At 38.6% G+C, this 16154-nt stretch overlaps 1 protein-coding gene across 2 annotated transcripts in view; it reads left to right on the plus strand.

Annotated features, from left to right (window-relative positions):
* Nucleotides 1-16154, plus strand: part of NDST2 (N-deacetylase and N-sulfotransferase 2) — a 137941-nt gene that overhangs the window by 21517 nt on the left and 100270 nt on the right. Inside the window, exon 1 of one of the 2 annotated variants that reach the window (XM_057423685.1) lies at nucleotides 6961-7002. The exons of the other annotated variant lie outside the window; for it this stretch is intronic. The gene's annotated coding sequence lies outside the window, so the exon portion shown is untranslated. Of the gene's footprint in view, nucleotides 1-6960; nucleotides 7003-16154 lie in introns of those variants that run through there. 2 annotated transcript variants of the gene reach the window in all.

Raw genomic sequence — 16154 nt, forward strand, 5'->3', positions numbered from 1 at the left:
GAGAACAAGGCCTGGGATTCTTCACTTCCTCCAGAAAAAATTGTCATCTGCCCTAGCTTAAAGATATATTAATAGCATCCTGATCTCTTACATGCATGGTTGGTCCTGTTGCCTGGATACAAACATAAAGTGATTAGAAAGCTATCATTAATACAAAATGAACAAAATAGGTCATAAAAGTACACAGTTGGGTGTTTTTCCTCTGTGCCCACTGTGCACGTTGGTACTTGGCTTTATTCTTGCTTGTTGCAGATTGTACTTTGCTGTAATGCTGTGTTAGGCTTTTCACTAAACTGACAGTGATATTTTTTGCCAGCTCTCTCTGTGGTTCCTTCCCTGTTCTTTGAAATAACCCATATCAGTTTTTCTAACATCATTCTTACTCTTTCTTTATCTGTTACCTTTTGTGTGTCTTTGCACAAATGCTGTCTTGTCATCTTTAACTGCTTTCAGTATGCAGTTGTATTTTTAGTTTCGGTGTGCTGCATTACTCTTCTTGGTAAATATATGCGCTGTGTCACATAAAGGAGTGCTAAACTTTGCTACAAAAGCCCCTTGTTTTTTAACATCTCCCTATGGCCTTGTAATGGATTTGTTAGGGCTCTGGGGAGATGTCCCTTCTAACCTAGTTTCTGGTTCAGCTGTTCTATTTTCCATCATTTCCTGCAGCATTTCCAATTTTCTTTGTGAAAATGTATACTCACTTCTGATGCCGTTCTTACCTCTCTTTGCATACATTTTTCAAGTGTGGATGAAAATATGTGTGACAGGCTTGCTAACGTTTCTTCAGTTAATCCTCTTTCTTAGAGCTTTGTCACATGTAGAAGCACTGTTCTTTAACTTAAGGCATGATTTTTCTCTTTCCAGCTGTTGTAGTAGCACTCCATAGTACTTTTGTTTTAAGGGTGAAGTAACTGAAACAGTTTTTTAGTTCTTGTGACCTAACAACCAACTGCAAGAGGTAGACTGCAGTGACTGAGTTCTTAGTTTGCCCCAGCTGCGAAATAAATAGTTCACTTAAGCCCTGCCTGCATAGGCCTTTGGTATGAACTGGCGGAGAAGGAGGAGAAATGAAAACAGTGATACTGGCTTCCTAAATTCAGGATTGTAAAGAGTGAAAGTATTTCTTGCTTTCTCTTTGAGAATTGTTGCATGTTGTTTAGCTATCCGTATTAATGTGAATGAGTGTTAAGTGCAGGCATCTTACCTAGGTGTTATTTGGTGATTAGGGAAAGGAATGCAGGAGGATTGTTTTGTGGTTAATGCACTGTAACTGGGATTAGAAAATTTGACCTAGGTCCCTTGCCCAGTTTTTCATGTGAACTTTGGTAGCTACTTCATTGCTGCCTCAGTTCTGTTTTAGTCAAATAAGGATACTACTTCTAATACTTTTGTGCTATCTTGGTTTCTTTTCAAAAGTATGTGGGACAGGGACTGTCTTCTGCTAGGCATACAGAAATCTGATTATATATACAGATACCTGATTACATATACAGTTGTGTGCGTGTGTGTGTTTGGATAGCATATAGCAATCTTAACCTTGGCTGAAGCTTTTTGGTGTGTGCAGTAATGTAAATAACAGTGAGAGTTTAGTTGAAACAAATGATATGATGCTTTCTCAACCATTTGGTCACAAAATACGGCTTCTTGGTTTTAACTGTAGGTGACGTTTTTAGATCTGGCCATAAATACTGTATGATAGCTTTCAGTACTAATTTGTTCATGCACAAATACATAAAGGAAAAATTTCTGTCCATCATCTCATACTTTATTTCTTTGATATCATGATTAATTTTATTATAAATCCCAGTCTCCTTTTGACTTACTTTGCGTCATAAAATGCACTTATGAGAAATAAAAAAATGAGAATGCCATATCCATCCAGAGATGTGGTGTGCGTAATACGGTGTTCTGTTTTCATTAGTACCTGATGATCCGTTGTTTTGGAAGAAGTGATGACATCTCCATAATGGACAATTATGTAATTACGAGTGAGAGTCTCAGAAACATTCGATAGATTTAAGCACAAACATCTTACTCAAAGGCAAGGAGGTTAAAAAAAAACCCAACCAAATTGTATAAATGCCTCTCTCTTTTGTGTTTGTAGAAACTGAAGATGTTTCTATTTTTGTCTGTTTTCATGTTTATTGTTGGCTTTTACTAAAATACTGCTCTGATAATGGATTATCATGGTAATGATAGTAGGAGTGGTTTCTTCTCCCTTAATTCCTTCCTTCCATTTTAAATAACTTGACTTTTAATTTTATTGAGTGTTTTGTTGTTGCTTAAGGTAAGTGTTCTTGTTTCATAGAATCATAGAATGGTTAGGGTTGGAAAGGACCTTAAGATCATCAAGTTCCAACCCCCTTGCCATGGGCAGGGACACCTCACACTAAACCATGTCACCCAAGGCTCTGTCCAGCCTGACCTTGGAACACTGCCAGGGATGGAGCATGCACAGCTTCCTTAGGCAACCCATTCCAGTACCTCACCACCCTTACAGTAAAGAACTTCTTCCTTATACCCAATCTAAACTTCCCCTGTTTAAGTTTTAACCCGTTACTCCTTGTCCTGTCACTACAGTCCCTAACGAAGAGTCCCTCCCCAGCATCCCTATAGGCCCCCTTCAGATACTGGAAGGCTGCTGTGAGGTCTCTGCGCAGCCTTCTCCAGGCTGAACAAGATCTGCCAGCTGCACAAATAATGAACAGTAAAGGCTAGCTTAGTAATAGGCTTGGGGGAAAGGAGCAGGTATTGTAGTGGATCATACCTTGTACATGAGTCAATAGTGCAAATAATATATATGAAGGAGCCTGTCATCTGAGACACGTAATCTTTCTCTTGACTGTGAACTGGAACGATGGACTGTTGCAGCTGTTTTTGTACACCATGCTTGCGGAATGATGAGGACCAACTGCAAGTAGCTCAGGAGAAGGTAAGGCTGGAGAAGTTAAAATAATTTTAACAATTTAAAGTGTGCTGCAGAGAGAAAAAGAACAAATTCTTCTCTGTGCTCAAGACCAGGAATACGGCTCAGTTCACCAGGGTAAGACTCGGGTTGCAGAGTCAAAAAGCTTTCCAGCAGGGCAAATAGTTAAGCAGTAGACTGGATTGCCTAGGGACCTTCTGGATGCTCTGTCCTGGCAGATGTTAGTTAGTAGAGATAACAGGCAAATGTGTTGGCAGTGTTTTAGATATCACTGATTCCACCTGAAAGAATTTCCTTCCCAGCCTGTTGTTTGTGATTTCAAGCGTAGCAGGATTGTGTCTGTACAGCTTGCCTTCAGTTTTAAGCATCACTTTCTTTGCTCTGATAGTTTCCATTGCATTTTCTTGAGGATTTTTTGTTCTGCTAAATACAGTTTCAGTCAAGGTGAACTTAAACACATTAAAGGTGAAGAAGCGTGTTAAGAAAGTGTACACTAAAGAATGCTAATATATATAACGTCAATATTATCTTTTCTAAATGTCTTTTTTACCATGCTGATCAAATGAGTGTTTTGACTGACACACGACGTAAATTCTCACAGAAGAACTACAGGTAATTTATAGCTCATAATTAAAGACCTCCCTCTCTCTTTCTGTTTTTGTCTTTCTCATTTTCTTTGTTGCGGTGGCCCCAAACTGCCCAACAGCTCTCTCTGTTAGAACTTCCTAATGTAATCCACATTATTCTGTGTATTCAACCTCCATCACTAGAAGTTGTGTTCAGTTGAAATAAAATTTCAACTGAAAAAAATTTTTGCTTTCTTCTGCATCTGTTTAGTAACAGCCTGAAAGAAAATAGCTGTTAATCTTTGAAAGCTCTTCAAATACCCTTCTTCCACGCTCAAAACTGATCAGTGATTCTCGTTTTATTTTTATTGCCAGCTTCCTGCTTGTGACAGTACTTTGTTCTTCTTGCCTGCAGAGTGACTTGAGTAGCCCTTTGTGAAGGACTTGACCAAATCTTTTGAGAAAGTTCCATTAAACAATGTGTTCTTGTATTCCTTTACTCCATTGGGTTTTTTCTAATCCTTGAAAGAATGCAGCTCTTCAACAGATTCTACCTTGTGTTCAATTCATCTTGTCCCCTCAACTATGCAGAAATCGTCAGTGTTCACATGCTCAGAAGGATTCTCCTTCCCTCTGTTCCTGAGAAGTCTTTGGGTTTTTGCAGACTTCCCAGTTTACAGGATTTTGGGTTTACTTTCCTATGCTGGCGTGGTGCTTACAAATGGGAATACAGGACCAGTACTGCATGGGCATCTTTCAGTGACATAAGTTCTCACACAGTCCCACTCTTCTCTTGTCCCTACATAATCTGGTGCATAGTGCCATTGCAAGTATTTGTGCAGATGCACAGTGCACTAGATCTGAAACTGAAAAATACATAGCTACGCCAGCACAGGACAGTGTCAACAGGACAAAGGCAGTGTGCAGCTGGCTAATGTGTGAGGAAGGGAGATACCTGCCGTCTTTTGACGGTGTGGCTGGCTTACCTGTGTATGATATCTGGCTTAAAGTATATTGCATTATCTGCTTCAGTCTTTTCTTTTTGCATTAGGGTAATGTAGGAGGGTGAGAGTAGGAAATTCTCAGCAGTCACAGAAAAGTGGATGCAGTAGTGCTGAACATGTTTAGCCATGTGGAGATATCATTGTTTCATACTAAGAAATGTACATTTTTAATGCTTTTATTACAAGCTGTTGTTTTTTGTTTTGGTTTGTTTTTTAGAACTTCTAAGATGCTGAATGTTGAAAGTGACTCAAAGGTAGATGAAGACATAACAGAGAAGAACTAGAGATACTAGAAATAATAAGAGAGTATCAAAATCAGGTATTTCCCATTTGTGGGGAGAATGCAGTCAAAAACAGTTTAACCTGAAACATGTCTGTGTGTGTGCCAGGGGAAGAGCGAAACTGGAAAAGCACTACTGTTTTTCCAAGCACCAGAAGCCTTTGGGGTGAGTAGCAGCACAGCAGATAACTTAGTTTGCAGATGTATCACAGCAACAAAACCCGAAGTAACATGGCTTTGGGTTATACAAATTAAGGAGAAGTTCTTTCTTGAACAACTGTGAGAGTTAACTTGCCAAGTGTGCAGGCCCAAACATCCCGTTTCTAGACAGATGTAAACCAGCTAAAGAGAGTTGAGGGTCGAATGGCAGATGGAGTACAGATCAAGGGACCAATGAGCCTACCTTGGCTATGTGATAACTAGAAGTGTAGCTGAGAGACATGATAAGAGCCTACAAATATTTGAAAGGCACGTACATGAAAGATAGAAACTAATTAAGAAGGTGAGAAGAGCCATAACTATAAAACAAGGGAGTGAGATTATGAAATATATTAAAGTATGGAATATTCTGCCCAAATGAAAGGTTGGAAGAACAAATTATATGTGAAAAAATATGTAAGATTGGTAGAAAGATTCAGGAAATAATCTAGCATCAAAGAGTCAACTTTCTGATGAAAATAGATTGAATAAATCAGTAAGTCTCTTTTACCTATTTAATTTGTTTGCTTATGGGGTATTAGGGCAATTTGGCAGCCTCTCTAAACTCTTTAATTTTACCTCCCTAATGCTTCCTACCAATTCAAATCTACATTATTGCATGCTAGTCTTAGATACTGTCTTTCTTTAGATAAATGTTTTAAGAAGGGACAGTTGGGCAAGCAATGTGGGCAAGCAATGTAAAAAAGATATAAAAGTAGAAGAAAGGTGAATGAGCTTTGGGAATGACTTTCAAGAGCATTTTCTTGCTACGTTCTGCCTAAAAGCTGTAGCTGCAAATAAATGGGAGCAAACTCATACCAGGTATAGAGGTCTGGTCTTGTTCCTGTTTGCATCGAGGTAAATGATGGTGAAGGAGCTCCCAAACTGTGAGTTACTATTTGTTTATGTGCAGCCAACCTGCAACTGATGGGATGGTAAGAACAGGAGCAAAAACCCTTTTAGTGTAGGGCAAGGCAGCAGAGAATTTTTCCTTAATGAAACAAGTTGCATGTAAATTTTAGTCAGAAAGTCGGTTTGACTGCATGTGTGAGGATGGAGAGCTGCTCTAAGCTGCTCTGTTTGACTTGTGTGATAAGGTAAAGAGTAAAAGGTGTTCATATTCACCACTACTCTTAGTGGCTTCTTGTCTGGATAGATGTCAGGTGACTGTTGGGCTGTGGTGGAGCAAAGGAAGACAGCAAGGAGTTGCCAAATGAAGTTGTGGCCTGACTTGCTGGCTTGTGAGTGCCAGGACATGGCTATGCTTGGTATTTGCTGGCTGACTCCTCTTGGCTGGAAGGCGGCCATGGGATTAATGTTGAGGTGATTATTTAAAGAATTTGGAAATGTACCAGTTTTGGGGTTTTCCTTTGTAAATCAGAAGACCTAAACCTTAGTTTTCAAACAGCACTGAGAGGCAGTGTATTTATGATGCTGAGTTGCATTTCTTTACATTGTCTCTGTGTGCAGTCTGTGTAAGGATTTAAGCTGCTGTCTGAGCTCCGGTATTCGGGACTTCTGAGGGTGTTTTAACTTTTTCATGGTGTTAACTTTTTCAAAGGTGTTCATGTGAAATTTAAAGCCAAGTTCTCTGTGCCATGGCGCTTACAAAGTCATAGGAGTTGCGATGGTCTGACTGGTGAACTGTCAGTTCTTAAACCAGGAGGTTCTTAGCAGGTTCTTCTCTTTTCTGCTTTTCTTTTGATATAATTGGGGATCGGTTTCAAAGATTAAGAAATAGTCTTCCGTTTCAGTTTCTGTGTTTTTAAGGAGGCACAATGTGTTCATGATCTTGTTGAATAATTCGTGTTTAGAACAAAGTAGTTGTTTGCTCAGCCCATGTATAATGATCTTCATAATGTGTATACACACTTTGATCTTCCTGTCCTGTGTATCTCTGGTGCAGACCCATGTTACTCTTTGGTTGTATTTTTCTTTTCCCCAGGTGGAGGGTGTGCTTGTGAGCCAGGCATTGTTGGCTTTTGTTCTGTGTGCTGGCTTCGGAACAAAGGTGCTGCTGAAAAGGTGAGTACTTAACTTCCATCCTCTGATGCAGATTTATGTTCAGAAGAACTGATAAATTTAGACTTGCCAAACCTGTCACCTTAAACTGTATCTAGGTTTGCATTGGAGAAAGGACAGGTCTGAATTTAGAGCTAGAAAAATCTCTGAGACACTGAAAATAAACAGTAATAAAAATATGATTTCTACCCTATGACCAGCATGGGAAGAAGTGGCTGAGAGGAGTGCTTGACTACCCATTACTGACATAGTTGTGTGAATTCTTCATCAAATCTAGTGTCTGTCACATCAGCTGTCTTCTGAAAGTAGCTGAGGTACCTAAGCATTAACTGAAAGAAAAAGAAAAGCTTTTATCAAATTGAGAAGGCTGTTTATGAGATAGGAGATAAGTTAAATGGTATTGCTCTGCTGCGAGTACTTAGCAGGAATTTCTCAAAACCTTTCAGTCAGTGAGGTGCAGTGTGTGTGGGGTGTGTCATTTTGTAAGTGTTTCCAATTGGCAGTGAATAGAGTAAAGCAACAGAGGATTAGCACCAAAGGGAACTTTTGAAAACTTTACAAGAGTTTAAAGGGAGCTTTATGGTTGAAAAATAATGTTTGTGCGCTATCTGCACACAAACAAAACTTGTTTATAGGAGAGTGTTAGTACTGTAAGGAAGGGTAGATGAAATTAAGTGTGTGATAAAGTCTATATTGGTCTGTTTTCCATGAGACTGCATTAACCATCACAAATGGGGATGTCATCCATAATGTTTGAAGATTGTTCTTCAGAAACAGCCATACAACTTTAAGCTGTCTGATGCTATGTATGTATTGGTCTTCTGCAGACAATTTTCTTTACACATATTCTGTATTCTGTAAAAATACTGATGTTGTCTACCTCTGTGTGTAAAACTGCTCTGCATAGAGTCATTAGCTTAATATCTTAGGGACCATAGAGGGTCATGGGTAAAACATTCCAGAAACTTCCAACTAGTAGCCTAAAAAGGTTTTTTATACAAGAAGATATGTAAAGTAAATAATCTTGGCTTTATGAAAAAAACTGTCTTGGAATGTTTGAGATTAAAAGCAAGTATTATATATTCCTTTAGAAAGCTGGACTTTTATTCTTGATGAAACGACACACTGAGATTTGAATTTTTGTCAGTTATTATTGTTGTTTGCTTCATTTTTCCTGTATTGAGACAAATGTGATTATTATATCTAATAAATTTTTTCTTAACTACAAAAAAATAATGATTTAAGTATCGCCTTGTCTTGAAAGAAGCTGTTAAACACTTCTTAGGAAAGATACAGACATTTGTTAAAAGGGGTTGGAAAAGCTCCCATTCTATAATTGCAATTTGGATTTGATTTGATTAATTTTTTTTTCTCCATTTTTTTTTTTTATCCACTTGTTTTAAAAATCAGAGTGTTTTCACAACACAGTTTGCTATTGGTCTGATGTGGAGCCTTTTCATCTTGTCTCAGAAGATTTGTCTATTGATGTTGGAAGTCCATATTAATGTGTATCGCAGTCATGTTTCCAACCTTATAGGAATGCTTCACGGAGTTTAATATCCAAAAAGTTTTGCACTTTTTTATTTCTTGGTTTTTATTTGTTTTGGTGTTTGGGTGGTTGGTTTTGGGGTTATTATTTTTGGCCTTTGGTCATTTCAGAGTTGTCTACTAAATTTCAGGCTATGTCTTTGAAATCATGAAAAGCAATGCAAGCTTCTTTTCCTGGTTTTGCATATAGATATATGTGCCTGGTAGAGCAAGATCTTGTTCCGTTATTCTCTTGCTCTATGATATCTGTGAGTCAGAAAAACCTTTCTGACTAAGGACACTTAAAATCTCCTAAGCTCAGAAACTAGTCTTATGTGTCAGAAGTGTGTCCCTGACTGGCATTTGGAACAACGGTATGAATTGGAGTTTTCAGTTAGGTTTGGCATATTTCTTCTCTCAGGAGGTGATGAAGAGCGGTTGTGAGGAATACAATACACAGAAGGATTTGCAGGCAAGCAAGGAGGAAGCTTAATAGCAGGAGATGGCAGATAGATGTAAGGATCTGGCCTGGAAGAAGTTACTATTATGAGGTGGTAATTGTATTAAGTAATAATAAAGAATAATTCTCTGTACCTGGGGGGGTTTAGAGAATAATCATTTCCAATAAAGTTTAGCTCAGCAATTACCATGGTACTCTTGAGGCTTAAGCGTCTTTGGGCTTTTACTGTTAGCAGCTAAATCATGTGAGTCTCAGTGGTACAACTGAGTTGGGAATAGCATTTTGTTTCCTTTTCTCTAAAACTTACTGTTGTAGACCAGGCCCTAAACACAAGCAAAACTTACGTGTTGAAAAGCGTTAGGGCAGTTACTGAGGATACTTGTGTTTTTGCAGTTGTCCTCTAGAAGGCATGGCTTCCTTAAAGAGACACAAACAAAAAGAAAACAAAAACCCCAAATTCTTCAAACTCTCTTAATTTTATTTCCAAATGCGATACTTTTATAAAAGACGGAGTTTTATGGATCTGAATTTTTGGTTCTTTTCTCTTGTCATTTATCTCACCTTTCTAAATAAGTTACTGTGTGCCTTCTGTCATATCCATGTAATTGGCTGAGTTGTAGACTTGCAGTAACTTCATGCAGTTAACAAAAGCAGTATATAATGCACAAGTCAGATTTGTTAATCAGAAAGCTTGGTCTGATTCCAGATATTTCTTCATTTGGAAGACTGGTTGATTTAGCAGTGTAATTTTAAGTACAAAAAGAAGTAGATTGCTCATATGTGATGTATCAGGTTGTGTTCTGATTCATGATGGAGGAAGGCTTGAACATCCTCTTTGTTGTGGAATGTGTTAGAGGGATCTTTCAAGTCTGTACAGTAACATACCGAATGCTACCCTTCATGTTCCATACCTAGAGAACTGGTGGTGTGGAGGTGATTGTAAGTATGTAAGTTTAATGCAGGAAAACCTTCTAAGCCCCTTTTTCAGATCCTAACTCAAACCAGAAATTCTGGTGCAGGGCAGTTTTTTGGACCTCTGTGTTAGAAACACTGGATTTGAATGTGAAGTCCTCTTCTGCTGAGGAGCTCTGCACAGTTAGGGATGTATTATCAGCAACTGCCTGACGCAGGCCCTGCTGAGGGTTTTTTGTCAGGCAGACTGACATCTCCCTCTCCTGTAAGCAGTAGTATCCTTGTGATTCCTTTCAGATGCGCTGGCTTTTGTGGACTAGAGTATACAGGGGTGGATATTGCGCTGAATTGAATTTGGTGTCTCTCCCAGGCTGGCAGGTCCCAGCTGTCAGTGACTCACAGTAGCCGAGTTGCTGTCTCGGAGTTCAAGTTAATGGAATTTACAGTTCAGCTTCTCTTAAATTGTCTGGCAGAGAGATGAAGTTTCCCATGAACTAGGAAGAGAAGGAGAGATTCCACAAAGTAGAATCTTTGGATGTGTGTTGGGTCTGAAAAATTGCTGAGAAGTCCTTCCTGGGAATAGATCCTTGCCAACAATCATGCTTTCAGGTGTTTCATTTTGTTCTAACTTCTTACGCTGTGCTTATTGCTGAGCATCTGCAGTTTCCAGAACTGCTTTAAAAATGTGATGAATGTATGTCATATGATTGTCATCATATTCTTTCCCTATGTGGATAGCCAACTTCATTTGGGTTTAGAGGTTCTGTTTTCAGCTCTTTTTAGCTATTTTGTTTATGCCAAAGGAAAAGGGCACAAATGTCAACAATGCAATTAATTCATAGAATTAATGTATTTACAGAGCAATAAATTACACTTTATTCTTTTTTTGCTACTTGTTCATTTTTGCCAAAAAAGTATTTTTTGCTCCTTATGTTAATAAGAAAGGATGTTTGAAATAGCTGGGGTATACTATGTAGAATGGGGGTGATGTGGGTTTACATGTTGATTTTAACTGTAGTTCTGCTAGTGTGCGACTCCTTTGGAGAGTCTGCTGGGCCAGCTGTGTCTGCATGTAGGCAATACTAAGTACCGGCTCCTGAACAGCACAGAATCAGTAGGGTGCTTTGGATTAATTTATTTTCTTTGGAGACAACTGTTACGTGACTGAGAATCACTGTCATTTTCCAAACCAAATACTTTTTCTGAAGTTTATTTGCCTTGTTGATTCTCTGTTTTAGAGAATCAGAATATCTGGAGCAAGTTCAGTTTGCTGCAGGTAGTGTTAATACAGACTAGCCTGTATTTGTGGCTCGGTTATACTGCATGCAGTGCCTTGTTCCTTCCTTTCTGTGGTTTGTACCTGTGAACGTTGGGTATGTGTATGAAATGTATTTTTTAGTTCAGAGTCCTGTTTAAAAATATATGAAAGGCAAAGAAAATAGCAGGTGTTTGCTACTCAATGTTGCGGCTTTTCTGTTGCCATTAATCTATTAAAATGAAATGCCAAGAACCCAGAGTAAGATGATGATATTTAGCTCACTAGTCAGATAAGCAAAGAGGAAGAGGTAATGGACACAATTTTATTTTCTGGATATACTAGCCAAGAACAGCCTGAGAAGATTAAATGTCTATGTGTTTTGGACACCGAGTACGTTTTTCCATTAAACAGGATTATGTTGTTCTTTTCAGTTCTGTATTTGATTCCTTTGTATGCCCTTCTATAAGCAAGACCCATAAAAATTTTCTGTCTTCTTCAGTGGAATCACAGATAATAAAACTCTTTTTTCCACACTAGTACTGGTTTGCCACGTTGATAAATGCTCGAAGCTTTTCTCTTCTCTGATATCATCTCTTTATCTTATGAAGATCCAGATATGCTTGGTTTCTTCAGTCTTTAATGCTTATTGGCCAACTTGAGGAATCACAAATACGTTTGGTTAAATGTGCAAATACTGTGTTAGATGGTCAGCTGTGGCTATACTTCCAGTCACCCTAAGAAAGCAGTATTTCTGCGTAGTTATGTACATGATGCATGAGACTTCAGGGACTTCTTTCTGGCACTGAGTATTTCTGCTCAGATAGCTGATAAAATTAAACTCGTCCCCTGTTGCTCATGTTTTCCTTCCATAAATTGGCTAAGTTTAGTGTTCTGGTTTTTAATGAAATCCTTCCTGCTAAGAATATAATTGGAAGTTATATCCAAGTAGTGAGGTTGAAAGTAATCCATCACAGAGCAATAGGGGATGGTATTTGTAGTGACATAATGGGGTCCTTTTGACTATTGGTACAAAGTACCCAATTCAGGTGTCTGCTAAAACCAGTTTTCATTTTTGGTGGATCCACCATCATAAGAAAATGTTTTCACTTGAAAAACAAGTTCTTCTACCTTGCCCTTTGTTTTCTGAAGGCACATGGAGAATGGGAGAGTTTCACCACATTGACTGTTGAAGACTTGTTTGCATGAATGCATTGAGAAAAGGTGACCTTAACTTTTTAAAGACAGGAAGTCAGTATGTAATAAACTTAAGTATCTTAAATCATGGTGTGGACTTCTTGTTCAGAAATAAGTTAACCTGAGTTTACTGTTCCTTTAGGTTCTTTTCCAAATGCCCAAAGAATAAATGCTCCCTCCATGTATAACAATGAGTTTTTCTAATGATCTTCCCTAGTGATCTCAGTGGCATAATTGCAGAAGTGGTATTGTAAATGCAAAAGTTTGTAATGTTTATCACTTGGATTTTTGCAGTTCAGTGTTGTGGCACTGACTGGTGTTCGAAGTCCTAAGAGCAGTCTTTACTAGAGGTCACATTGTAATTAGCATCAACCTGATTACAGTAGCCAAATTATGGTCTCAGAATGCACGATAGAAAATACTGTGTTACTTGAACTTCAAAGTACAGTATTTTGTAGGCCCTTTCAATGGCAGAAAAGGATGCAGAAGCGGGGTAGAGAGGCACATGCACAAATGAGAAGTAGGACAGTACCATATAAATCTGATTCAAAGTTTATACATTTTGAACTTTTTAAAGACACGACAAATCTGAAGTATTTTGAAAGCAGTGAATACTTTAGCACCGGTAATTTAAAACTTTCTTTTTACTTGATCTATGGGAGAACAAAGAGTTATTCAGAAGAGCTGAGCAGAACCAAACCTAAACTGTTAACAGGAAGTACTTTTTATTATGCCCATATTTGTCTGTGGAACTCATGGCCATGCTTGTTATTAATTCTGAGGGGCAAATGGGAATCGGTGGGACTGGGCATGCATGACTGATAGCAAAGAGGGGAAAATAAGAGCCTAATAGAAGAGGATATAAAGTTACACAGTACAATGTGAGAGTCAATTTCTAATGACTGATTTTTTTTCCATGAATATTTTAATTTGGGATTCCATGAAACTTTTCAAAAGGGGTGGAATGGCTTATTTCAAATTGTCCAAATTTGAGCAAGATAAACTCCAGCTCTGAATTGTCTTCTGTACTATGCCTTTCCTGATATTGTGCACTGATGTAATCATTAACTACCAGGGAAACAGTGCAACAAAATTCACTCTCTGTTTCTAAAAGGTGCTTTTGTGGAAGGAGAGCTCCCACAGGAGACTTATTAATTCAACTTACCTTGTCCTCTGCTCTACCTTTCCTCTCAGTTCTGTGATCTATAAACTCCTTCTGTTCTTCCTTACCCTGTTGATCCTTCAGTCATGCTCTCCTTGCAATTCCTGTCTGAGAGGCAGTTCATCCCAGCTGATTCTTGCAGTCTAACAGAGGGAGTCTCAGACAAAGCATGTAATCTCAGATTTTGGAAATTGGACTCAAAAGTGTATGTTTCAAGTGAGCAAGGAAATATCTCTGTCTTAAGAGCATTTCAACTGCTGCCAAAGTGGCAAGTCCTGTAGCAAAAAGGGAATAATGTGGTAAATTTCCAACTGTCATTAAGATATCCAGTAAAAAAAAAAATGTTTTTAAGTCAAGAATACTGTGGGCTATTTTACTGAAGTACTTGAGAGAATCTGAATGTAGGGGAATCTGGTCTATGTGCATGTAGCATTGAAGGCAGTGGATGTGCAGAAGTCCTTCAGTCAAGTCTTAAAAGACAGTAAGCACTCTTCAGGGTCACCCCTCCGTCACTGACTAGTTGCCAAGCTGTCTCACCTACCTGAAGTGGCACCTGGAGCTTATTGTCTGCCATATAATTACTAGGAAAAGTGTACGCTTATACTTTTGGCTGCATGACACTTTAAAAGTGCTTCACAGCTTCATGTCAGTTCCTCTCTTCTCGTAGTGCTCTGTGGCTCTAATTTGAGTTGTTTCCTTGCTATCTTTTCTTAAGCTGAAATGTTCTATCTTGGCATAAGAAGCTGCCCCTCTTGTTTCTGCTGTCTGTATTGTAACTTCAGTAGCTGAATTCGAGAGAGGGTAGTGACTTACTTTCTAAGCCAGTACAGGTGAAGAAAAACAGCAATACAAATAGGGTATGTACGTCACAGTAATGTAGTGAGCGGAGAGAAAGAGCATAATGGGATGATGAAAGGCAAAACATTCCCTGAAATGAGCTTCTAAATAAGCACAACGAGAATGTGTGTGTGGTGGAGAGGGAGTTGTCTAAAAAAGCTGTGTTTTTTTTCCCTGGAGGCTCCCGTGTGCTGTAATTGAGTCAACATGTCAAAGTGAAGTATGTGGTGAGCCTTGGGAGAGGGGGAAAACTGCTTCTTCTGCACATACAGGACTTGGATGAACCCTGTCTTACAGGGATAATAAGCACTCTGCTTTTGCATTGCTGAAGCCACAATACAACAGAATAGCTGTCCAACCAAGCTTTATAGCTGATGTTTCTCTAAGAATTGCATTAAATCTTTGTTTGGTTAGGAAGCTAAGAATAATTGGCTTGGACTTTGCTTCTGATGCAGATGTGAATGAAGATGATGAACAGAGGGGAAGATGACTGAGATACAGGCAATACAAGCTGCAAGGGCCTTCCTTAATTTATTTATAAATCTCAAAGAAACAAATGTTTGTGTGTATTACAATGTTTCTTACATTGGTGTAATGTTTTGTGGATATACTAACTTTACTGTCTGGCTTCTGTGTTTGGAAATGGATGGAAGAAGGATGATTACAACACTTCATCCTGGCAGATAGTTACAGCCTTTGGCTGTGTGACTTCATGCATGATGCTGCACTGACAGCTCTCTCCTTGGCCATAGCTTGCTGCAATATTGCCCTAGGAATTCATATGAACTTGAAAATCCTTTAAAGCCAATGTTTCCATGCTAACAAGCTAATTTTGTCTTGATTGTTTTTTATGTAGAGTCTTTACCTTTGTCACTTTCATGTTTTATAAATCATGCTTACTGACATAGTTGATGTTCTGATTGTTTCCATGGTGACAGCAATGGCAGAAACCTGCAAAAGGAAGGTGACAGCATTGTATTTTCAAGATTAACTGTTTTACAGAGGAATGGTTTGAGGGGGTGGGAATACAGTAGATTTTTCCAAGCAGTCACAGAATATTTAGGAGTACTTACTTGGAGGTCAAAGAGAAAAGACAGCAGGACAGAAGGATTGGCATGGTATTTTGGCGTTCATTTGCGTGGGGAAGCAGTGAACACAAGGTCAGCCTAGGAAATATGAGATGTTTTCAGCAACATGTCTCCTTTCTTGCTGCTCCAAAAGAAGAGGAAATCAAAATACAGAAAACTGCAACGTACAAATTACCTTCACAGAAGAGGTTGAAGTTAACACGCCTGTGAGACAGTGTGTAACATACTTTTGTTTCATAATTTCTGCCTTCCAAATTCATAACCTAAGTGCAGGAAGCTTTTAGCATTAGAAATCAGACACTTATAAAGCCATTAGTGACAGCTTCAGCCTCCTTTTTTTTTTTTTTTTTCTTGTGCTAAAATCAGCTGTCTGATTTTATTTTCTGGGAAGCAAAGCTTTAGTGCCTTTCATTATGCATCATATTGCCCATGTATGTCAGTAAGATACCTTGAGAGAATGCAGGTGTTTGATTAGAGTCCATGCTGCAGCAGAGAGGGTTGTTTTAAAAGCATTTGATAGGAGAGACAAAGCTCCCTAATGTGTCCTTTTGTAGGAGACGTTGATGCTTCTGTCTGTGGTGCAGTTACTTGAAGCAGTTTCCTGAATTATAATATATGCCCACCTTTCTTACAGCAGCACAGACAAGTGAGAGGAGATGTTGTGAGAGATGCTTGTAAATGGTGTTAAATATTTTCTTTCACAGACTAACCCCTTTC

This window comes from Pezoporus wallicus, unplaced genomic scaffold (genome assembly GCF_028554395.1).
Source record: "Pezoporus wallicus isolate ANWC-B61680 ecotype Strahan unplaced genomic scaffold, APGP_CSIRO_Pwel_v1 contig_1181, whole genome shotgun sequence".
Taxonomy (NCBI): domain Eukaryota; kingdom Metazoa; phylum Chordata; class Aves; order Psittaciformes; family Psittacidae; genus Pezoporus; species Pezoporus wallicus.